This window comes from Polypterus senegalus, chromosome 2 (assembly GCF_016835505.1).
Source record: "Polypterus senegalus isolate Bchr_013 chromosome 2, ASM1683550v1, whole genome shotgun sequence".
NCBI classification, from domain to species: Eukaryota; Metazoa; Chordata; class Cladistia; order Polypteriformes; family Polypteridae; genus Polypterus; species Polypterus senegalus.
In genome coordinates, this window is record NC_053155.1 from 15,703,819 (window position 1) to 15,730,684 (window position 26,866).

The following is a 26,866-nucleotide window of genomic DNA, read 5'->3' on the forward strand; positions in this document are numbered from 1 at the left end:
TTACATTCAAAAGGTAAATTCATGGAAAGATGAAATAAGGGGGATATTTGTCTTATATTTAGATTTAGTAAAATTTTTAGTTAAATTAACAGTGCTGTTATTACAGATTGGTGGTTAGACAGTTCAATGCTGATGATGATCAAAGAGTACTTTTTCAATTTTATGTCCTGAGAATGCATAAAGCCAGTCAAAAAGGCAAATAAAAATGTTATTTAATAAAACATGTAGCAAGTAAAATCAGGAATATTATACTCAAACCATACAATGCTTGTAGGAGGCCATATCTGGAGATTTGGCTGCAGCATTGCTCGAGTAAAGAACAGATGGAAATCAACCAGTTTATTCAGTAGTGCTGGAAGACCACATCTGTGTATATAAAATTGTGAAAAGTATTGATTAGATGAATCCAGCAACATTTATTCTATTCAATATTGATTCATATTCTGAAACATATTGGTAGAAAAGACTAAGAAGAGCATTCAATAAGGAATTGAGGGAGGATGACAGGAGTGTGGATCAACAAACTAACTCATGTACATAAAGTAAAAACATTGATAACTTTCAAAAGTATCTGGATAAGACTTGGACAACTTATCTATTAGTTAACCAGATATGCTTGATAGCTTATATTATCTGTCACCTGTAGATTTGTGTACATTTGTAAATGTTTATTTTTTTCTATTTACCTTTGAGATTGTGAAATTAAATTCAGTTATCGTCTTTTATAGTCTGTCATGGGAGTTGTTTTTCATTACAAATTTTGTGGTACTTTTATGGGTATTTAGGAACCAAGCTCTTTTTAATTTTTTACCAATGGGGTTATATGTGTCTTGACAAAAAAGGTCACATAGGACTTCTCAGGTGCTTCAGAGCTTCAGTGTTTTATTGTTAACCTAACATCCATAACTGTTCTGACAGAAATGAGAAAGGCACCAAAAATGCAGGCAAATTTCTGTGAACACAGGTTCAAACAAAACCGGAACAAATCACAAATATTTGGGACACCAGCAGGGTAATCTCTTTTAATTCTCAGAAATCTCTCGATAAACTTAAACAGGTGCCGTCTTGTAACACTTAACATAAGGCAGTGCAGGGAACAAAACAGAAAACAGATTCACCGTTAATTCTGTCTGACAAAGCAAAGGAAGGCTTTCCTAGAGTTTTCACTCGTCAGAATTGGTCTCTTCAAAAGACAAATTAGTGGAGGCACCCGGTCTTTTTATAAAGGAAGGACCAGAAGAGGCGGAGCTAATTTCCTTCATTGAGAGGTTTATGGGAGCTGTGGGGAGAAAAGGAGACGTTTACCTAGAATGAGCCTGCAACAAGATCCTCAGACGCACATGAGTGACAGTTCATACAACAACAACAACATTTATTTATATAGCACATTTTCATACAAACAGTAGCTCAAAGTGCTTTACATAATAAAGAATAGAAAAATAAAAGACACAATAAGAAAACAAAATAAATCAACATTAATTAACATCAAATAAGAGTAAGGTTCAATGGCCAGGGGACAGAAAAACAAAAAACTCCAGACGGCTGGAGAAAAAATAAAATCTGTAGGGATTCCAGACCATGAGACCGCCCAGTCCCCTCTGGGCATTCTACCTAACATAAATGAAACAGTCCTCTTTGGATTTAGGGTTCTCACGGAAGGACTTGATGATGATGGTCATGTAGACTTCTGCCTTTTAATCCATCCATCATTGTTGGAGCATCTTGAAGCTTTGAGTAGGTGGAGGTGGCGCAGGCCACCACCACAAAGAAACCGGAAAAAGAAACAGAAAAGAGAGTAGGGGTCAGTACGATTTTAGAGCCACCATGAATAGTTATTATGATGAATTGAACATACAGAGTATCAGGATTAAGTTAAATTAAGTTAAATGAAGTTATAAAAGGCCATGTTAAAGTAATGTGTTTTCAGCAGTGTTTTAAAGTGCTCTACTGTATCAGCCTGGCGAATTCCTATTGGCAGGCTATTCCAGATTTTAGGTGCATAGCAGCAGAAGGCCGCCTCACCACTTCTTTTAAGTTTTGTTCTTGGAATTCTAAGGAGACACTCATTTGAGGATCTGAGGTTACGATTTGGAATATAAGGTGTCAGACATTCCGATATATAAGATGGGGCGAGATTATTTAAGGCTTTATAAACCATAAGCAGAATTTTAAAGTCAATCCTGAATGACACAGGTAACCAGTGTAGTGACATAAAAACTGGAGAAATGTGTTCGGATTTTCTTTTCCTAGTTAGGATTCTAGCAGCTGCATTCTGCACTAGTTGCAAACGATTTATATCTTTTTTGGGTAGTCCTGAGAGGAGTGCGTTACAGTAATCTAGTCGACTGAAAACAAACGTGAACTAATTTCTCAGCATCTTTCAGTGATATAAGAGGTCTAACTTTACTTATGTTTCTTAAGTGAAAAATGCTGTCCTAATGATCTGATTAATATGTGATTTAAAATTCAGATTACAGTCAACAATCACCCCTAAGCTTTTTACCTCCGTCTTGACTTTTAATCCTAATGTATCCAGTTTATTTCTAATAGCCTCATTGTATCCATTATTGCTGATCACTAAGATTTCAGTTTTCTTTATTTAACTTGAGAAAATTACTATTCATCCATTCTGAGATACAAGTCAGACATTGTGTTAGTGAATCAATAGAATCGGGTCATCAGGTGCTATTGATAAGTACAGCTGTGTGTCATCAGCATAGCTGTGGTAGCTCACGTTGTGCCCTGAGGTAATCTGACCTAACGGAAGCATGTAGATTGAGAATAACAGCGGACCCAGGATAGAGCCTTGTGGAACACCATATTGGATATCATGTGTCTTGAGTTGTAATTACCACAACTAACAAAATATTTTCTCCCTGTCAGGTAGGATTCAAACCAATTTAAGACACTGCCAGAGAGGCCCACCCATTGACTAAGGCGATTTCTAAGAATATTGTGATCAATGGTGTCAAATGCAGCACTCAGATCTAAGAGGATGAGAACAGATAAATGGCCTCTGTCTGCATTCACCGCAAAGTCATTTACTACTTTAACGAGTGCAGTTTCTGTGCTGTGATTTGTTCTAAAACCCGACTGAAATTTATCAAGAATAGCATGTTTATTTAGGTGGTCATTTAACTGCATAATGACTGCCTTCTCTAGAACTTTACTTAAGAAAGGCAGGTTAGAGATGGGTCTAAAATTTTCAAGAGCGAGGGGTCAAGATTATGTTTCTTAAGTAGGGGTTTAACTACAGCAGTCTTAAGACAGTCTGGGAAGACCCCGTATCTAATGACGAATTTACTATGTCAGAACATTATCAATTAGCACGCCTGATACTTCTTTGAAAAACCTTGTTGGTATCGGGTCAAGGACGAGGTGGAGGTTTTAATTGAGATATTATTTTTGTAAATCAGGTAAATCTATCCTAGTGAAAGAGTTTAATTTGTTTATAACAGGATGCTGGGGTTTAGGAGGATCCTTAGTGTTGGAGGGATATACTATGTTATTTCTAATATCATTAATTTTTGATTGAAAATACAGCATAGCCTCACAGGTTTCACTGGAAGCACTTAGGAGGCATTCCTTTGAGTTACCTGGGTTTAGTAGGTGATCAATTGTAGAAAATAAGACTCTGGGATTACTAGCATTGTTATTTATAATCTTGAGAAATAGCAGCGCTCTCAAGACGGACAGTGTTATTGTATTCTGTTATTTTGACTTTTAATATTTCATGGTGGATAGTAAGTTTAGTCTTCCTCCCTTGACGCTCAGCTCTGGCATGTTCTCTTTAAATCAGACACTCTTTGGGTCTTCCATGGTATAACAATGCTAGAAGATTTTTTCACTGTCTTTTCAGGTGCAACTATGTCAACAGCAGCTCTCACTTTAAAATTAAATCTTTACACCTTACTATTTACATTATCCTCGCTATTATAGCTGGCACTATAAACGGACTGATTGCTTAAAATGTTTGTAAGTTTTAAAGCTGCTGCTGAGTCAAAGAAGCGTTTTTTAACAATATGCTTCTCATGAGTGTTTTTATCATTATTTCTATATTAAAAGTAGAAGAAAATGGTCTGATAGACCAATATCAATGATCTGTTTTATATCAACTTTCAGTCCTTTAGTAATCACTAAGTCTAATGTATGACCTGCTTTATGTGTAGGCTGATTTATGAGTTGTCTCAAATCAAAAGAATCCAGGAGGTTCATAAATTCTTTTACTTTTAGATCACACTGATTATCTATATGAAAATTAAAGTCGCCAACTATTAGGAGTGTGTCATAGTTAGTAATTAAAATTGACATTACGTCAGAGAATTCCTCAAAAAGACGCGTTATATTTTGGAGGTCTATACACGGATAATACTAGAACTTGAGAATCTCCATGGATAACAACGGTGAGCTACTCAAAGGACTTTTACCAAAACTGACATCTTTACATTTTAACTGGCTCGAGTAAATGTTAGCCAACCGCCCCCTTTTCCCTGGCGGTCTGCACGAGTAAAACTGTAATCCGGAGGCGCAGATTGATTAAAACAGCGCGCATCCTGAGTTAAGCCATGTTTCACTTAGTGCAATAAATCTATTTTTATCACTAATAAAATAGTTGATAAAAAACGTTTTGTTAGTTAAAGGTCTAATATTTAATAATGCCTTATTTAATGTTTCCGAGGTTCAGAGATGAATACTGTGTGCGTTATTGATATTTGGAATAGGAACTAAATTATTTTTATTAGCGCTCTCGTGTGTATTTTTTTTTAAATTTGTGATCTGTTTTTATAGTTTTAATACATTGTTCCTCTAAAATAGTAATTTTAATTAGATTATTGGAGTTTAACACAGGAAGTCAGAAAGAGAATCATAGTTAAATATGAGTTTGGAAGGATTCATTTGGCAGGAAAACGATCTGAAGAACTCAACGATGGACTGGCACCTTCTCCAGGGTTTGATCCTGCTGGGATAAGCTGTAGCGCCTCGCGTGATCCTAGTTTGGATTAGGTGGTTTCAAAAAAGACATAACATGACAATCTAAAGAATAATGCAACGATTTGTTTGTTTTCACTCCTTAAATTCAGATGAAAAGGAAGTGTTTGTCATCATCTTTATACCCATAACCCCATGATACCACCAGATGTGCAATTCCGGGTTCATTTCATAGCAATGGGGCAAAAACTGTTCTATTAAATGGTGGTGCCCATGATAAACAAAATTGTATCAAGGAAAGGGCAGTAAAATATTCCAGTTTTTTAACAACACTGTCTGGATTAAAAGTAATTTCAAATTCAGAATCCTTTGGTTGAAAAAACTCCTAACAAACTCATTTAATTTAATCTAATTTACATTTTTAATAAGCATCTTAGGAAAGGCACAGAAAAATTAAAGGAAAACGGCAAATCATCCAAATCATAATACATAACAATGTCCCATTGTCATATCTTTTATTTGGTTAATAGAGCAGACCTCTAATACAATAAAGAGCTCAACCTCTTATATACATCCAATGATCAGTTCACATTCTATTCTCTTTTGACACTTTAACAGGTTATAGCAGTCACTCCAAACTGGTCTTTTGATTCCTGAATCCTAGCTCATGCTCCTACATCCCTTTAAACCTTCTCTCAGTCACGTGTCTAGTAAGAAGTTTGTCCATCCTTTACAAGTCAAGCTCCTTTCTCAGTCCCTTGAATTAATGTGCACCACTCTTTCTGTTCCCCTGTAGTCCATCAAAAGAACATAAGAAATTTGATCAACGAGAGGAGACCAATCAGTTTATCTAGCCCGTTTTTTTAGCTATTACCTAAGCTGTCCCAATATCAGCATCTCTCTGCATGCCACAGTATTTTTGAAAATTGATTTTTTCAATCCATTGCATGGATATCACTGTCTCAAGATTTTGATGAAACATGATGAATCTTATTTTGTGGTTTTGTGCTTCAGTTAGCAACAAATACAATTACAAATGTTTGTTCATTCCTGCCCAAGCTACTAATAAAATGAGTCAAATGTTCAGATAAAAATATAAATGGTCAATATTGTAACCAGTAAGGGCACCACTAACCCCCAAACTACAGACACAGAAATATCCAACACAATTCCTTTTTAAACAAATGATTTTTATTTGAGAAAATGCCTTCTAGAGCCATCAGCCACTGACAATCCACAACATGTCACTCAATACTATTTGTTCCTTCCTGCAGGTGATGATACAGAAGCTACAGAATTTCAGTCTTACCTTGGTTTATAGAAGAAAGGAACACCCAAAATTAGCAGACACCTTTTCACATGCCCCAAATAAGAATGTGACCCCTCATTCATCAGACTTTGATGTGATATCAGTAGAGTTCATTTCATCATACTGACTGATAGAGCTCTGAGAGCATACTGACACAGATGCTACACTTCAGTCTCTCCATTGTGCAACATGGCCAGGGAGTTCTAGTCATGAATGTAGTAATCCACATGATGAACGCACTGTGGAAGGTAACATCATAATTAAAGGCCATAGGGCTGTAACTCCACAGTCACTCCACACGGACTACTTCAATGCCTTACAAAAGGGACAAGCAACAGTGGAATGTATAAAGAGAAGGGAAACAATTACACTGAGGGCACCATAAGGTCATGCCGTACTTAGAACAGCCACAAAAACTACCTTCAAAAGGAGGCATGGAAATTCAATAAATGTTCTGGACTCTCCTTTGTCTATTTCTAATTAAATAATCTTACTGAAGGAGCAGGAATTTGTTTTTGCATACCACTTGGGGTCAAAGCACAGGGTGGAGCCATTGTACAGCGCCCCTGGAGCAATTGTAAGTTAAGGGCCTTGCTCCAGGACCCAGCAGAGTAGGATCCCCTTTGGATGCTTAAATGTATAAACGGAGTGAGCAATCAATTAAACAATATTTATATATATTGACACATGTGTGAGTAGGAGGCAGCTAAAGGGCTTAAGTAACAGTAATACTACATCCGACCAGAGGGCGGCGGGGTGCACTGACTGTCTTTCTCAGTTCCCTGCAGACCTTCCCCAAGAAATCCTGCCAGGTTCCGGTGCCTCAGAAGACGTCACTTCTGGTGCAGAAGATGTCACTTCCAATTCCAGCCCCTTTGAGGACATTACTTTCCACACGGGCCTTTAAAGCCACAATCTTAACATTATTGAGACAGTTTTATCTTAGACTCAGTCGAATGAAAAACTCTTTTCTACTCTAAAAGCCTTTTTCAGCCAGGGAGATTATACGGGTGGCTGCCCCAAACCTTTTTCACATTGTCTGGTCCCAGTTATTATCACTACATACATATATATATATATATATATATATATATATATATATATATATATATATACATATAGTACACTACCAAAATTCACAAGGGTTACTATTCTAGAGCACCCATGAATTGTGAAAAAAAGCTAATTTTGGATATGGTTAAAATAAATGCTTATTTTCATAGTTTAAACCCTAAATATGCCCCCAAAACACTTTAATTTAATTTCAAACTCAGCTTAATACATTACATAAAAATAATGAATGTAAAGGTAAACCTGTATACTGTACTGCTATGTCTCCCGCAGTGCTAGAATGTAAAATACCGATGTTACTGCTATATGTACTGTAATTCATGCAAGCGTGTTTTCATTGCCAGAAGCCTTAGACGGTGCAGCTCGTTTCGGCGGCATCTTTGGGCTTTAACCCTTAAACTGCCACATACTTGGGGGTTAATGCATCCCTGGATGCCAAATACATTTTTGCTGGACTTTAAGTAAACATCACAATTCACAAAGAAAAAGTGAAATTTTAATGGAACACATTTTTTTCATGCAAAGAGCATCACAATTACTGCAACACTGATCATTTTACACACTGTAAAAATTATTTTAAAAACTACTGCAACAATATGTACAAAGTGCAACTGACGCCATGGATGAAACTCAGTAAATCACTAAGCCAACTGCGACTGAACTTGCTGCACACAAGCACACAGAGGTAATCGCTGATGCTGGCAGGCTAATCTAGTGCAACGGCTCAATCCCAGGGACAGTGAGGCTGCAGTACTGCAGGGTGTCACGCTTGGGTCACAAAATTACACAGAAACACAGGAGATTGTAGAGACAGGAACTTTATTCAAACACTTTAAACAAGCATGCCTCTTTTATAAGTAAAAGGAGATTCAGTATGCAGTTAGTTATCAATTAAAGAATAGACAGACATCATAGGGGAACACAATGCCCAACTGGAGCAGAGAATGTCTGGGGGAGGAAAGAGAAACAAAGCAATCAGCCAAAAAGGACAGGTGCTATTCATGCTTTTAAGTAAACGTAGCGTCACACGAGAAGTAAGCCCAGCAAACAAGGGAGCAATGTGAAGGTAACCTATCAGAGTTTTTTAAGAGGGGGTTTTTGAGGAGCGTCTGTGTCTTTTAGGGGTGACATCAACCCCCTTGCTCACAAGGGTCTGCCGCTAAGATTCACACTACCGAGGAGACGGTGATTTATTTATTTTTATGGTGGAGATTCCAGGGACGCATCCAGCCTTGGCCCGATGCACTCACAAACAGAGACAAAAACAAAGCAAACCGATAATCAAACAGCAAATAAAGAATGTAATGAAAACAAATGAAATAAGAAAACAACAATACCACCCCTGTTACCCTTATGGCAATTACACATTAAATACAACAAAGCACAAACAAAAAACACAGTAAATCATGAAAAAGTTCATGAAAAATGGCAACGGATAAAATATAAAAGGACCACTCCTTTCGTTGCAGGATGGCCATGAATCCACTTACAATTCTCATGTACACAGGCAAATGGCAGACAATCCAGACGCATGAAACGATCCAGAACAAAATGAATAAGTACAGGTAACCCAACAAAAAGCAGACAGACAGGAACTTGAATCACAAATTAAAAAAACTTTTTTTTTGATTATGGTCACCGGCTACCTTTTTAAAAGCCGTGCTGACATCTTTTGACCTAAACAGCCCCAGCACCCTCAGCAGAAGAACAATCAGAGCCACTGCAGAGACTGCTGGGAGTTGCAGTTTCAAATTCTATTGGCTACTTTTACCATCCCAAGCCGCAGTTGCTTCCTGTTCTCTCTACAGCATAGTATCTCCACAAAAAAAGCCATAAAAACTGCGAAGGATATCTGGGGTTTCCACTAACAATTATTAGTTAGGTTCTAAGGAAAAATCCATGAATGACTGAGGCTGCAAACTCGAAACTGCAATCTTTTTAGGGGTCTACTGTATATATATATATATATATATATATATATATATATATATATGTATACTGCATAATAGAATATAGAATCCACTATGAGATATTGAAGGTTAAAATAATAGAATACAACAACATAGTTCGTCTTGAGAGGCAGTGTTATTTCTCTAGAATTATAAATAACAATGCTAGTAATCCCAGAGTCTTGTCCTCTACAAGTGAACATCTGCTAAATCCAGGCCACTAAATGGAATGCCTACAAAATACTTCCAGTGAAACTTGTGAGGCTTTTGCTGTATTCTTTAATCATAAAAATTAATGATATTAGAAAAAAAATAGTACATCTCCCCAAACTGATCCCCTTAAACCCCAGTAATCTATTAGATAGATAGATAGATACTTTATTATAAACAAATTCATTTCTTTCACCAGGATAGTTTAACTTGATTTATATAAAATAATTTCTCAACAGAGTCCCTCCACCTGCGTCCTCAACCCAATACCAACAAATTTTTTCAAAGAAGTATCGGTCATGCTAATTGATAGTATTCTTGACATAGTAAATTTGTCATTAGATACGGGGGTCTTCCCGGGCTTTCTTAAGACTGCTGTAGTTAAACCCCTGCTCAAGAAAAATAATCTTGACTTCTCTGCTTTTGAAAATTTTAGACCCATTTCTAACCTGTCTTTCTTAAGTAAAATTCTAGAGAAGGCAGTCATTATGCAGTTTAATGACCACCTCAATAAACCTGCTATTCTTGATAAGTTTCAGTCAGGTTTCAGAACAATTCACAGTACAGAAACTGCACTTGATAAAGTAGTAAATGACTTCCGGGTAAATGCAGATAGAGGCCGTTTATCTGTGCTAATCCTCTTAGATCTGTGTGTCGCATTTGATACCATTCATCACAATATTCTTAGAAATCGCCTTAGTCAATGGGTGGGCCTCTGTGGCCCGGTCTTAAATTGGTTTGAATCCTACCTGGCAGGTAGAAAAAAAAAAAAAGTTGTGGTAATTATACTTCAAAGACACATGATATTCTATATGGTGTTCCACAAGGATCTATCCTGGGCCTGCTGCTTTTTTCGATTTACATGCTTCCGTTAGGTCATTATCTCGAGGCATAACGTGAGCTACCACAGCTATGCCGATGACACACAGCTGTATTTGTCAATAGCACCTAAAGACCCTGACACTCTTGATTCACTGATACAATGTCTTACTTGTGTTTCTGAATGGATGAGTAGTAATTTTCTCAAACTAAGTAAGGAGAAAACAGACATTTTAGGGATTGGCAATAATGGATATACTGTAATGTGGTTATTAGAAATAAACTTGCTGCATTAGGATTAAAAGTCAAGACAGAGGTAAAGAATTCAGGGGTAACTACTGACTCTGACCTGAATTTTAAATCACATACAGTATTAATCAGATTACTGGGACAGCATTTTTTCACTTAACAACTATAGCAAAAGTTAGACCTCTTATAACATTGCAAGATGCTGAAAAATTAATTCACGCTTTTGTTTTCATTCAGTTAGATTACTGTAACGCACTCCTCTCAGGACCACCCAAAAAAGGCATCAATCGATTGCAACTAGTGCAGAATGCAGCTGCTACAATCTTAACTAGGAAAAGAGAATCCGAGCACATCAGCCCAAGTTTGATGTCACTACATTGGTTACCTGTGTCATTTGGAATTGGCTTTAAAATACTGCTTATGGTTTACAAAGACTTAAATAATTTCGATCCATCTTATATTTCAGAATGTCTTACACCTTACACTCCTAATCATAACCTTACATCTTCAAATGCGTGTCTACTTAGAATTCCAAGAGCTAAACTTAAAAGAAGTGGTGAGGCAGGCGGCCTTCTGCTGTTATGCACATAAATTCTAGAATAGCTTGTCAATAGGAATTCGTCAGGCTAATGCAGTGGAGCACTTCAAAACACTGCTGAAAACACATTACTTTAACATGGCTTTCTCATAGATTTGTGTTAGTTAAATCCTGATGCTCTGTATATTCAATTATCATTATTACTCATGGTGGATCCAAAATCTGTACTAACCCCTATTTTCTCTTCTGTTCTTTTTCTGGTTTTCTGTGGTGGCGATCTCTACCTAGTCAAAGCACCGTGATGTCCTTACATTGATGGATTAAAGGCCAGAAGTCCACATGACCATCATTATCAAATTCTTCCATGAGAACCCTGAATACAATGAGGACTGATTGAGATAATTGATGTTAGGTAGAATGCCTAGAGGGGGCTGGGTGGTCTTGTGGCCTGAGAACCCCTGCAGATTTTTTTTTTTTCTCCAGCCGCGTGGAGTTTTTATTTTGTTTTTTCTGTCCTCCCTGGCCATCAGACCTTACTTTTATTCTGTGTTAATCAGTGTTCCCTAATTTTAATTATTTATTTTGTCTTTTTTCTCTTTCTTCATCATGTAAAGCCATTTCAGCTACATTGTTTGTATGAAAATGTGCTATATAAATAAATGTTGTTATTGCTATTGTTGTTGTAGTGAAGTGACTGAGCTGTCACATTACACTTGCACCTATTGTGAAAATGTTTATTTGATATTTGGACTTAACACATTTTACACTAAATGTCTACATTTTGTCAATTATTACTAAAACATGAAAAACATTTCTGTTTTAACGATCTGTTTACAAGGATTGTTGTAGACACGGAACAGACATGAAATTATGTATTTCAAATGACGATATATTATTTACCCTCTACAACTCCAGCACTTCACTTCAAGATAAACACTGAGCACTGAGAACGTTCTTTGCGAATTATGCTCCCACGGATTAGTGAGGGGATGGGAAAACAAAAGACAAAAGGCGCTGATGGAGATGTACGAAGGGATTTAAGGTGGACCAGAGTTACAAATTTTTTCATAGGCTTTGGTAATTCTAGTGTTAAAGGATGGCACAGTATCCCATTAGATTCAGTTTAGGTATTCTTTGGTAGCATTGCATAAATGACTGAAGCTGTTTGGAAAGCAAAGGAGAACCCCTTAATAGGTTCTTTAAATGAAAATATTGCGAGGTGTTTACATCACTTTGTTCACCCACCCTCGTATTTCTGTTATACATAGTTGTGATATCTTGTGCTGTTGATCCCTTACGTAGTTCCTGGGCATCTGTATTTGTAACAACTGGACCAGTGAATAAGAGAACCCAAACTAGTAGATGGTGCAGAAAAACAGTAGTTCTTTATTTAGAAGTGTCAAAAAAAGAAGCAAGTGCAATCAATTAGTAATCAAATAGTAAAACTGTTCTTTACCAATGACAGACATCCAGGAGAAATATATTACAAAGAAAAATGTTTACAAAAAATGAATAGGCACGAGAATCAACTTATGAAAGGGCAAATGCATGTCTTGGAGTTAACTTGTGAGTCTATACTGATGTAAGACACCGTAATAGACCCCTTCTCAATGGTACGTGCCCCAGGTTAATAATCCTGTACATTCACATGTTACACAGTAGACACTTCAATATTCATATACATGAAAAAATGATTTTTAAAACAATACAAAGACAAATATTAGGTAAACATAGAAGAAATAGGGTTAATTTGTAAGATATCTAATTTACCTAGTCCACCTTAATAAAAGGATACATCTGTGTATCTGTGTGTCCAACCAATTGCTATTTCTCTGCCATTCCAAAAGATGGCACATCACAAATATTTGCAGTAATAAAATGCTTTGCAAATGTCATTCCAACAGATGCCACATCACAAATATTACCGCTGCTTTTACAAAACCCACAGCAAATGGCATATCACAGAGACATACACACAAGCATTTAAAACAGTAAGATGTCTGCTGTTTTTTATGAATCCCATAGCAAATGGCATATTACAGAGACATATGCAGTGCATTTATCATTACACAAACATCTGAAGTGGTAAGATTACAACTAATCAATGGAACATCACAAATATTTGGAGTAATTAATTGTTATTATATTGCAATTGTCATTCCAACAGATGGCACATCACAAATATTTAAGATAATAACTGTTTTTTTTTTAAATCCAATAGAATATGGCAAATCTTTTTCTTTTGGCTGCTTCAGATAGGGGTCACCACAGCAGATCATCTGTTTTCATTTCTTCCTGTCCTCGTCATCTTGCTCAGTTACACCATCACCTGTATGTCCTCTCTCATCACATCCATAAACCTTCTCTTATGTCTTCCTCTTTTACTTTTACCTGGTAGCTCTGTCCTTAGCATCTTTTTCCCAATATGCCTAGAATCTAACAGAAACAGATGTATTGTGTTTGTCATTGTCATAGATGGCATGTCATAAACATTTGTAGAGATGCATTTTTTTACTACAAACGTTTGTGACGTGCCACCAGTTGGAATGACAAATACAGTGCATTTTATTACTATATGCATTACGAAATACACTCTAGTAGATGGTGCACTGCAAACGTTAACGCTGAGGTTTACGTTGATTACTTAGAGTTCAGCCGATCTGAAACGGATAGAACAGCTAGTTTATTCGGTTTCACGATATACTAACATTTGTTAAAAAGTAGCAAGCCATTGTTAAATAAAAAGATAGATTATTGTAAGTGTTAGCATACTGCCAATGGAAAGCCAACAAATTTACATACGTAATTATAACAGACTTTATCCAGTACAATTTTATAACATTTGTACTGTTTCAATGCTTTTGGTGTGAAACGCTTATCAACAATACTTCTTAAAGTTGCTAAAATCAATTATTGGAGGAGAAAGAAGAGAAGCGGAATAAACCTGATTAACTGATAGCTAACTAACAGGTTTACCCATCAATGCATCAGTTCCGAATTTTGTGCAAACTGCTAATTTTCTCCCACACCGCAAAGACTTTCAAATTTGATTGATTGGTTATTGGGGTCCTCAAGTTTGGTCCTGGGGGCTGCAGAGCCTGTAGGTTTTCCTTTTAATTGGAGTCCCAGTGTCATTTCCTACTTTGTATGTTTTGATGTCAATTCACAAATTACAAAATGGCATTTGCCGTGTTTTTAGTAGAATGTATAAAAAAAAGTTATGTTTGTTACTTGGGGATAATTTAGTATATTTTATCTTGGTTTTTAAGATTTTATTATTATCACCACAACAATTTTCTTTCTGCTTTTCCAGGTGTATCTGTTGTTTAGACTTTTATTAAGAAAGGTGCACACTAAATATAAGTAAAGTTGCTGCACTTCATATTTATGACTTGTGTCTGCACTCTCATCCCGTCTTAGCAGAAGATTGCTAAATTGAATTAAATATTTAACACCCATCAGGATGTCTTAAGAAATAAATATCTTACAATATTCAGAAACATGTCAGTTAATGGAATAATGCTGACAATATGAACCTTTTCTTGACTGTGTTATTCACTTTATTCCTTGCCATCTTTCAGTGTGTGTGTGTGATGACTTCTGTGCTCCAGTGTAGGTTTTAAATTAAGTGATGCATATGCAGGACAAACAACATATGTGACATACAGCTGATCAGAACAACAATTAGGATGGCAAATAACTACTGCAGTTTGAATACTCCATTGTTCAAAAAAACTGTTGTGTTTTCAAAAAGAAAAAATGTATTGTTTGCATAAATCCCTGAGTCATTAACAAAGAAGTCACTGGAGAAAACCATTTTAAATAGAACGGTGTCTCCTGTGTACTCATCACCCAATAAAAGATCTATGCCAGAACGCAGGACAGAGAAACATCTAGTACATCTTGGGCTTTCCTGCTTTGTGTAAACATTGATTAGTAGAAATAGAAAATGCCTTATAGCAGTTTTCTTGTGTGTGCTTTAAATTATAATATTTGAGAAAAAAGCCAAGACAGCACAAAAAATTTGAATTGGTGTTGAAATTAAGATGATGAACAAGAATTAACCAGACTCTGCAAACATACCAGGAACTACAGGAAACATCTCAAAGGTACCTTTACAAATGTATTTAATAAGCAACACTTAATATAGTAAGAAAGTTTAGCCTATTTCATTAATCTTTGTTTATGTCTTTGTTCTTAAGATTTACGGAACCCTTCAGCGACATGGGGGAAATAAAAATTGATGAAATAAAAATAAAACAGGAGGAAAACATTTTGACATATGAGAAAAATATTTTTTGATGGAAGGAAGAAACAATATGCAGCACAGTATCACAGTATCAGTCATTCTCACAGCAGATGAGTTCACGTGCTATGTGCCAGTCGGCCAGTCTTGTGATTGTGCCACATTGCAGACTGCCGACACGTATACGTGGAATAACCAAGTGTGGCAGCGCTGATGACACGGCCTCAGTAAATTCTCACAGCAAATTCTGTGAGTGTGTTTATGTGCTGTGGCTCAGTCTTCTAATATTGAGGGAATGAGAATGTTTTATGAGAGAACGCAAAACTGTATCAAATTATTTTATACATTTATTTCTTTTTTTCCTCCCCATGAGTTTTTTTCCTTCCGTCTAATGTTTCTTTTCACCCTTCAAAATTTTTTTCAGCATCATTTTTTTTTTCCCTTTAATTCTTTTCTTCCATTGCAATTAATGGGCTCCATATTTGTCATCAAGTTCTCCTTCTACATTTTGTACTACTGAATTATTTCAGAATACTGGATTGGCAGAATGGTCTGATATATTGCTTTTCCAATTATGAGGCAGTCATCATACTGTGAGCATAAAGGGTACATTTTTGAATTGAGTCTAGTTTTGTTAAGTTTGGCTTGATTGTAAGGAACATTGCATGCTTTTAACATTAGAATTACCAAAGCCTATGAAAAAACTCATAACTCCATCCCACCATCAGCAGCTTTTGTCTTTTAAATGTGTCAATTAACAGCAAGCAGCCTGCTATTCTATCAGCCCCACCGCCACACAAAGTTTTCTCAGCTCAAGTCTGTTTACCTGCGTGTCAGTTGCTTAGAGTTGTATCGAGTAATACTATATCGTTATTTGAAACACATGCATTTCAGTGTATTCCGTGTCTACAACAATCTATGTAAGGACATCGTTAAAACAGAAACGTTTTTCATGTTTTGGTAATAACTGACAAAATGTATACATGAAGCATATAATGTATGAGGCATCAAGTCCAAATATCAAATAAGCACTTTCACAAAAAGAACAAAAGGTACAAGTATAAGTATAAGTGCACTATTATTAACGAATATAACTGTAGGATGAGAACCCGTGTAAGGGTGTGATATTGACACGTCCTTGCTATGATTGCTTTGGTGGTGTAATGGTAAGAACTGCCGAATGTTAATTAAAGTGTCCCAAGTTCGATCCCAGGCGACTCCATTTTGACAAATGAGCTGCTTTTATTCTTACTATTAGAATAAAAACGTACATTTAATTGGAGTCTGGAACAGCCGGTGTAATTGCATGGCACTTGTAAAAGTTGGCATTGTTTTTTTTATTCAGTTTTATTTTCCCAGTTACATTCACACTCCCCCCCTATCTGACACTGCTGTTTTCACATAAAGACGCGCTATAGCAGAGATGAACTCAGATGATGATGAGGGTTCTACATCAGAGAAATAATTCTAGTGTTAATAAATTCAATTAAAGACAAAAAAATGATACACTTTTATATATATATATATATATACTGTATATATACTGTATACTGTATATAGTGTGAAACAAAGCATTGCACATATTGTCAGGTTCATGGTTGCAAAACTAAAACTTAAAATACTCTAACTCATTGTTCTTTGACTTTCAAGACAAAAGCCACCCATGATTAAATTTTTAAGAAATTCAAGACCGTTTGTGTCCTCACAATAGTTAATCATTTTCAAAGGCATACTCTTAAAATCCTTGGCCCCGGTGTACCACTCTACAACGACGTCTTCTCTGCTTATTGTGCAGAGCATTGCAGCACAACGAGACGCCTGCTGACAGGTGCAATCTACCATCATATTATGGCTCGTGTCCCCAGCTGGAATTCCTCAGCCTTACACCAGAGACTATGTAAGCCCTGCTCCAACTCCCACGCCTTCCCAGCGTCTTCAGAGGTCAACTCTGAGCACATGGATTATTCCTGCTCCGTGCACTGCTCAGTAGGAGTGATCTTCCACTCTCTGAGGCTCACGTCTGACCACCTGCCATGGCTCCTGCCTCTGCCTCTCCCTTTTGCTCTCGCAGACTTCCTTTCATACTACTATATATCCGGGCGCAGGTGCTGCAGTCACTGATTCCAAGGTGTGAACACAGCATTTGACTGACCTGCCAGCGTTTGCACATGAATACGCGATTTGCCAAGCACCCCAATCGGCCTCAGAGCGGTGCATGTATGTTTCACATACACCTGCACCCACCTATTGTGGAGAAATCTCAGAAAAAACAAGCAGAGTCTTCAGAAAGGCAGTCAGAATTTAAGACTTTATTGCACAGCATAGGCAACAATTGCAAAGCACATAAAGCCTGTCTCAGTTCATGAAGTGAGCCCCAAGTGTACAGAGCACCCCGAATATATTACAATTCTTATCTCCAAATGCCCCCTTTCCGACTTGTTTCCCAACGTCTACTGTATAGAGCTTGCCATGATGTTGTCCCCACTCAGCACCTTCACCCATAACAATCATCTGATGTTCCAGACCTTCTCATAACAATATTCTTGCCCCTGAAGACATCCCCATAACAGTCTTCTTTCCATAACAATATTTTTGCTGGCAGAACGTATTTGCCATCCAGCGATAAGCATCTCCTTATTACCCCTACCTTCATTCTTATGGCCTAATCTTGACCTGTTAAGATTGATGGCCTTTCACTTGTTAACAATTAAGTTGAGAAACAAATTGAGATCAGAAGTCCCATAGATTAAAACTGGACTGCCTAATTAATAATTCAATAAATGATTACTTGCTGCACTAGCACCCTGCAAGGCTAAGGCTAACCTAACAGGCGACTGTGCCAGTGAGCGGCCGCACCCAGCTTCATTGATAAGGGCGAAGCTGCAAACAACCTTGACATGACACAGTGCTTCATGCTTGAGAGAACAGACAAGCCTTTAACAATTGCTTCTTCTATTGTAAATCATATACGTGAGTGCTAATATAAAAAGTGACGCAGTGGTAGCGCTGCTGCCTTGCAGGTAGGAGACCCGGGTTCACTTCTCGGGTCCTCTGCATGGATTTTGCATGTTCTCCCCGTGTCTGTGTGGGTTTTGTCCGGGTACTCCAGTTTCCTCCCACAGTCCAAAAACATGCAGGTTAGGTGCATTGTCGATTCTAAATTGTTCCTAGTGTGTGTGTATCTGTTTGTGTACTCCCTGTGGTGGGCTGGTGCCCTGCCCGGGATTTGTTTCCTGCCTTGCGCCCTGTGTTGGCTGGGATTGACCCTGTAGTTAGGATATAGCGTGTTGGATAATGGATGGATGGATAATATAAAAACCCATGAACACAGACAGCAGCGCTCTTAAGTAATGGCACACAGCTGCCTGGTGGTCTGTCAAAGGCCAGGTTACTGCTTACGTCACGGCACATGTTCAGGAAAAAATCCCCTAGCTTTCAATAATCAACTCTTAAGTCCCTATAGTGTATAAAACTAACTAATACCGTAATACATTGTGTTTAATTTTATTGCCTAATGTATTAATGTGCTCTAAATGCCATTAATACTTCTAAAATGCCATTTAATATGTATTACACGCTAGCTTAAGAGCTTAACCGTTACTCACACTGGCAAAGGCCTTACATGCAGTTTGTTTCGTCTTGTTCTGTCATTTTTCAAAACAAAGTTTGCCTGCTTGCTTCCTCCAAGAGCACATGATGGTCTCATCTCACAGCTCAACTCGCAGAAACTCAAAAACAAAGCAAGTAAGAAGGACAGGCGGGCAAGAGGCCTCTCTAACAAAATAAATGGTGTCCTTTTAACGTTGTTTCAGGCCGAAACTTTTCATAACTAAGAGCACAAAACTAATATTAAGGCTTATTGATCATTAATCAAAAATCTCAACACAATCCCCCCTTTGGGTCTGATTAAAGGCCCATCCTTTAAGCAAGAATCAAAGCCGTCGGCAGGGCTCACTGATAAGTCAATAATATTATCAATAATGTTATAAATGATTAACAGTTACATTGATTATACAGCAACAGGATGGAGCAAATAGCAAAGTTCAGAAAAGTCAAAGGTACTTCAACCCAGGCACTTCATGCACCGTAGAGGGTCACCCTTCTGAAGAGCGGTTACCAGCACATCACCCAGGAGGTTTTCTTCCATGTCATGTTCTAAACTTCCATCCAATAGACAAGCAAAGTCTTCAGTGGACTGAGTGTGCGGCTTGACAAATTGCACAGTCATCTGGTTGATAGCAATCCTAAAAATAAATGATCTTAATAAGGGCAGTAGTCAGCAGAACACCAACCCAAGGCATAGCAATGTGACCGCAATGATGATTCCAGCTTTAGCAAGCATAGCTCCCCACACCCCCAAATTTACTTGGATTCAATCGCACACATGTGCATCCCTTCCAGCGTTTGTGTAGATGTCTTCTATAAGTACTTTTAATTTATTTATGGCTTGCGTGAAAGATCCTTCGGGTGAGGTGTTCTTTGGAGTAAATGTGCAACATTCGTCTCTAAACAAATGACACACCCCACCTTTCTCAGCTAGCAACCAGTCTAGCGCCTGTCTGTTCTGCCATGTCATACGGCTGGGAGCATCCACCTGTTCCACCCAGTGCTGTCAGAGCTGAATCCGTGTCATTGATGAACCTCTGACGGTTAGAATATAAATAGTCAATCCATTCTAAATTCTTGTTAGGGGTTATCCAAATCAGTATATACTCAAGACCCGACAAATTCTCATTTCTGCTCTTAAATTCGTTTGGAATATCTTGGGGTTGATCTATGGCATCTAAATATAGTCTTGGATCAGGTTCATAAGCTCTCTTGACCCGATCTTCCTGTAAATATTCATTGGTGGCTTCTTGGATGGCCATTACCATAGTACATTTTCCTGAACAATTATGGAGTAAGACATCTAACAAATCAAGCTCGGGCCCACACAACCACCACTTGTCAGCTAATGGTCTGTCCTGGTTGGCTATTGCTGGCGCTATTGAGGCAGCTTCATTCAGATCTCAAGTCCTAGTGCAATTACCCTGAAATACCCCTAATAATGCATGACCTTTCCGAACATAACACTCATATGCAAATTGTGATATCTTAGTATATGTGGAGGGTTTCTGCCTTGTGGTTGGCCAGACTCCTGACACCTTGCAATTCAACCACTTCAGTGTCTTACTGGTAAAATGTGATGACCCTTGTAATATGATACACCAATAAGGACAGGACATCTTGTGTCTTGGAGCCAACGCCAGCATGTTTCTGTTGAATAAGGGAAAAGAACCACTGTCATTTCTGGTCTAGCCTTTCAATCAATCAATCAATCAACATTTATTTATATAGCACATATTCATACAAAAAAATGTAGATCTATACCACTCATTTTTCTGGGCCTATTCCCATAGTCCCTCAATTTTAGTGCCATTCTTGGTATTATCCCACTCTGGCTATTACGCTTAAATCTAAGCTCAGAAACATTCCTGCCCGGTGATGTTACTGCCACCCTGTCCCCAGGTTCATACACCAGTCATCAATTTCATATGCAACATCATAAGCAATCAGTCAGTCAGTCATTTTCCAACCCGCTATATCCTGAAACAGGGTCACAGGGGTCTGCTGGAGCCAATCCCAGCCAGCACAGGGCGTAAGGCAGGAAACAAACCCCAGGCAGGGCACCAGGACACAGCTCAGGACACACACACACCAAGCACACACTAGTGATAATTTAGGATCGCCTAAGCACCTAACCTGAATGTCTTGGGACTATGGGAGGAAACCGGAGCACCCAGAGCAAACAGACACGGGGAGAACATGCAAACTTCATGCAGGGAGGACCCGGGAAGCTAACCCAGGTTTCCTTACTGTGAGGCAGCAGCGCTGCCACTGTGCCACTGTGCCACCCCTGAAGCAATCACATATGTATAATGTTCATGTTGAATTACTCTATGAAACGGTCAAGTCAGCATTATTCCAATGTTACCAGTGCTACCAAACACACCCCCAATATTAGCCACTCTGTCTTATGTATCTGTCTGGTTAAATGATAGTTGTCCTTGCGCTGTGTGTCCAGATGTTGCAGGTGCATCTTACTTTGTAACTAGTTGCCCCTCAGGGTTTGAACTTTGCTGGATGTCATCAAGGCCTTCCACAGCAGTGTCTCTTTCAACATCTGAAGCAGTGTAATCTTGATGGTCTTGAGCTGGTCTCAGAGTTCTGGTACAGTGGTTCATTTGGTACCAAGTCGTGCTTCCCTTCACTTGCACAGCCATCTGGGTAGCTCGCGCCACAGTATACGGTCCCTCTCGCCTTGGCTCGTTCCACCTCCTTCAAAGCACCCTTAGATAAATTTGGTCCTCAGGTTTAATCGGGCTCTCAAGCTCTTTGACCATTTCTGGATCTCTGCTCTTCTCCTGTAAATATATAACGTTGTGGACAGCAGTTAATTGTTTCATATAATTTCATAAGTCCAATTGCAATTGCTCTAAAGGTGGTCCTTTATGGGGTCCCCTCCAGACTGGTGACAGCATTGGTCTAAAGCATTTCTTGCAGTGTTAAATGCGTCATACGGTTAGTTTGCATGCAATGGCTTATCAAAGCAAGCGGCAGGGCATCTACACAATTCAGTTTTGCTGTAGCACAGATTTTATTTAACTTAGCTTTCAGGGGCCCATTCACTCTTTCCACCATTCCTTGCAACTGAGAATGATACACACAGCCAAGTCTTTGTTTAATACCCAGCACTTGTATCACCTGTTTCTCTACCTTCTGGGTAAATGCTGTCCCATTATCAGAGCTTATTTCTGTGGGGATACCAAATCTTGGTATCACCTCCCTAGTCAGGAACTTCATGACTGTACTTGTCCCCTGATCTGGGGATGGACTTGCCTCCACCCATCTGCATAATCTGTCAATCACAACTAGCATGTATCTTTTGGCACAAACTGTTTTAATTACATCTACATAATCCAGTACTATATGTTTAATGGACCTTTTGGTATGGCTATGCACTCCAATGGGGTGGTGATACTCTTCCTCATGTTTTTCTTTGCATAGACCTCACAATCTGAAAAGAATTTATCCACTGTAGCCTGTAAGTAGGGAGACCAATAACCCCAAGTCTTGATTGTCCTAAGTACCCAAGCACAATGGTCAAAACCATGCACATCAGGATTCAGAAGATTTAGTAGCACAGAAGGAGCAACAATTAAGCCATCAGAGGAGCACCAGAGTCCCTGGTTATCTTTTTTAGCGTGTTTCTGGCCACATAATAATTTTTCAGAGAGCTCAGCTCTATCCTGCATGTCAAGGATATCTTTCTCTGTAACCCCAGACTCTACCAGTGGTGCAAGTACAGCAACGGGTGCTTGTGAGGCTGCTTTTGCCACCTCATCAGCCAGACTGTTACCCCTTATGACATAGTCATTGCCCTTTTTGTGGGCTTGACACTAAATGATGGACAGTTTGTCAGGCAGCATCATGGTTGCAGTCAACTCCAGAATTTGTTTGTAATGCTGAACAAGTGAACCATTAGTATTTTTAAAACCATGCTTTTTCCATACTGCCCCAAATAAATGACAGACTCCATGTGCATAGAGCTGTCCACGAAAATAAGTGTGGTTAGCATTTTGAAAAGGCACTGATTTCAAATCCGTGCGCAATCTGGTGAAGACCAAATAATCTGCTATACACTCATGATGCTCTCCTTCTATAGGTACATACTTTGCAATGTAACATCAGGATAAACTAGCAGCAAAAGACCAGACATTAGCCTAGCTGGCATTAGGATGAATCTGCCTCAGTATACAAGTTCAGCAATCTTATGGTGCGTATAGATGACTACTGGATAGTCCATTGTAATAGTTGAGGCTTTGTCATAAGCATACTGGACAACCGCTAATCCCTGAAATCAGGGCTACGGTATCCAGTTTAGCACTGTAGTATGCTATGGGCTGACACTTCCTACCACTACATGTTTATTGCATTAGCACTGCAGTAGCGAATCCTGGGCATGTGTTCCCTAAAAATAACAAAAAGGGCTTGTCATAATCTGGTAACGCCAATGCAGGCGCAGACTGCAATCAAAGGCTACATTGGCATCTATTGTCCAAGTCAATTGATTTCTTAAGTCTTGCAATCCGGCAGCTTTCATCATATCTCTCAATGGTGCTGACTTCAAAGCGTAATCCGGAATCCAGTCCGAACTGAACCCAGTCATCCCCAAAAATGTCATCATTTTTCCCACAGTTTGTGGTTTGAGGGCTTTACTGATGCCCTCCAATTGAGAGGATGCAATTGCTTTGTTATTCTGTGTAATGATTCTTCCCAGATATTCAACCTCAGGCTGGCTGTACTGCAACTTAGTTTTTGAAACCTTATGTCCTCCCTGTGCCAGTCTTGCAAGAACGGTCATAGTATCTACATGACAGTGTTCTACTGTTACAGAACAAAGCAATATGTCATCCGCATATTATATCAGGGTGCTGTCTAGAATCCATCCATCCATACATTATCCAACCCGCTATATCCTAACTACAGGGTCCCAGCCAACACAGGGCGCAAGGTAGGGCAGGGCGCCAGCCCACCGCAGACTGTTTAGAATCAAATCTTCTAAATCTGCCTTCAGAACCTGATTGAATACATGTGGAGGGTGTTTAAATCCCTGGGGCATCCTGGTGTAGGTATATTGCTTCTCGATATGTAAAGGCAAAGAAAAATGGACATGCCTCACCCAATGGTATGCCAAAAAAGGATGAACACAAATCAATGACAGAAAAGTGTTGCGCAGTCACAGGGACGTTTTTGAGTAATGTGTGTGGATTGGGAACTTCTGCTGGCCAGTCCTGAACTACTTCGTAATCTGCTCTCAGATTATGTTACTAGCCTGCACTTAGATTTGTCCGCCTTCACGACTGGTAACAAAGGTGTGTTGCAGATGCTCGTAGTCTCCTTCAAGGCACCCGCATTCAGGAGTCATGAGAGGGTATTGTGCTTTCCAGATGATTGAGCTGCCGTGTGGGACATCCTGAGGGTTCACGGGATCCCCTCGAAGTTACTGGATATCATAGCTGGCCTGTACACTGGTACTGTGAGTGCTCTCCAGATTGGAAGCAGGACCTCTGCGTTTTTCCCAATTGATTCTGGGATTCATCAGAGGTGTGTTCTTGCTCCTACTCTGTTCAATGCTTGTATTTGCTGGGTGTTCGGCAAGGTCGTGGGGTCCAGCGGCTTTGGGGCATCTGGTGAAGAAAGATTCACGGACCTTGATTTTGCTGATGATGCTGTGATCTTCGCTGAGTCAATGGAGGTTCTGATGGGGGCGCTCAAGAGACTGAGCGAGGAGTTTGAGTGTTTGGGGTTGCGAGTGTCCTGGATAAAAAAACAAGATCCAGGCCTTTAATGACCTCTTGGGCACAGCCATCAGCAGTGTGTCTGTTTGCGTAGGTAGTGTCAGCCTTGTCGAGAGATTTACTTATCTTGGCAGTGACATTCATGTCTCTGGTGACTCTTCGTATGATGTCGGTAGATGGATTAGGAGAGCATGGGGGGTCATGAGGTTACTGGAAAGGGGTGTGTGGTGCTCACGATATCTATGCAAAAGGATGAAGACTGGACTTCTTTGGTACTGTGTCTCTCAGGAAAATCCTTGGGTACCGTTGATTTGACTTTGTGTCGAATGAGCAGTTGCCCGAATGTGGCACATTACCTGTATTGTGAGGGAGCATCAGTTATGGCACTACGCCCATGTGGCGTGTTTCCCTGAGGGTTATCCGACTTGTAAGATCCTCATTGTTGGGGACCTGAGTGGCTGGACCAGGCCAAGGGGTCGCCCACATAACACCAGGTTGCGGCAGACAGAAGGTCATTTCCGGAAGGTGGGACTGGACCGCGTGTCTGCCTGGGGGGTTGCAAACCGGGATCCCGAGTTGTTTTGTCGTGTAGTGGGCGCGGCAATGCACTGTACAAGTGCATGCTCCCCAACTTGACTTGACTCGACTTGATAAATCTACAAAGAGAACACATAGGAACGGTTGTAGCTGTGAAGATCAAGAGCCTTGATTTTAATATTTGTTTTGACAAAAGCAACTGAAGAGAGTTTGTTCTGAGGTGGAGGTAAATGCTTCATCAAGGAGTTCTTAAAACCTTTAATGAATAATAATTCCTTTGTTCTTAGCCCGGTAACTAAATAAGTTAAAAGCATCTTAAACTTTTATGAAGACTGAAATGAATCTTTGGATAATGAAACGGTAAGAGATTCTTCAATATGCAGATTGATTACTTTCTTATCATTCATATTTTTGTGGTAGACATTGTTAGTGTGCATAATGTACTGTTAATTGTGAATTCAGTATTTACTGTCTTCTATAATTTATGCAGCACTACAAGTCAAAACGGTTATATAATGCATGTAATGAATTTTGCTTTTATTATATTCTAGAGTCTACAAAGATGAATAATATTACCATCATCATCTCAGAATTTATACTGCAATGTGACATTGAATCAAACCAGAAGACCATTACAATTTATCTTCTCGCATTCATCTACTTCTTATCCATTTTTGGAAATCTTCTGGTGATTGTGGTTATAATCCTGAAACCTCAACTCCATGCTCCAATGTACATTTACATCGGCACCTTGGCAGTGATAGACCTAGCAAACAGCTCAATTCTCATCCCAAAGATGCTGTCTGTCCTTCTGCTCGGCTCTCCAGTGGTTCCTTATGCAGCCTGTGTATTGCAGATGTTTCTAATTGGTCACGTTGAGGAGATGGAGTCCTTCCTTTTAGCTTTCATGGCCATTGATCGCTACATAGCTGTTATTTACCCTTTGCATTATGCTTCAATCATTACTAATAAAAAAATTGGCATGGGTATCTTAGTGTCAAATATTTGTGGCTTAATTTTCATCTCTCCTATGCTCATTTTTATTGGTGAGCTTTCTTTTTGTCGCACCAATATCATTCCTTTCTGTTTCTGTGACTATAGTACAATTGTCCGTATATCATGTAATGAAGATCCTAAATACTTATCAACCATGTCGGTTTCTGTGGTTACCACTGGTGTCTTCCCAATCACGTTAATTCTCTTCTCATATAGTCGTATTACTATGGAAGCCATGAGGATTTCTTCAGAAAGTGGGAAAAGTAAGATTTTCAACACTTGTGCCACCCACCTGCTTGTGGTCGGACTCTTTTATGGTCCAATTTCATTGTCTTTTATATTGCCTGGTGCGGGAGTGAAGATACCAACAGAAACTTACAATATTATGTTTATTCTTGGAAATGTACTACCTCCTATGATGAACCCCATTATCTATAGTTTTAGGAATAAAGAAATAAAAAAAGGAATTCATGGACTATTTACATTCAAAAGGTAAAGCCCTAGAAAGATTAAATAAGGGCGATATTTGTTTTATATTTAGATTTAGTACATTTTTTTTGATAAATTAACAGTGCTGTTATTACTGATTGGTGGTTAGACAGTTCAATGCTGATGATGATCAAAGAGTACATTTTCAATTTTAAGTCCTGAGAATGCATAGAGCCAGTGAAA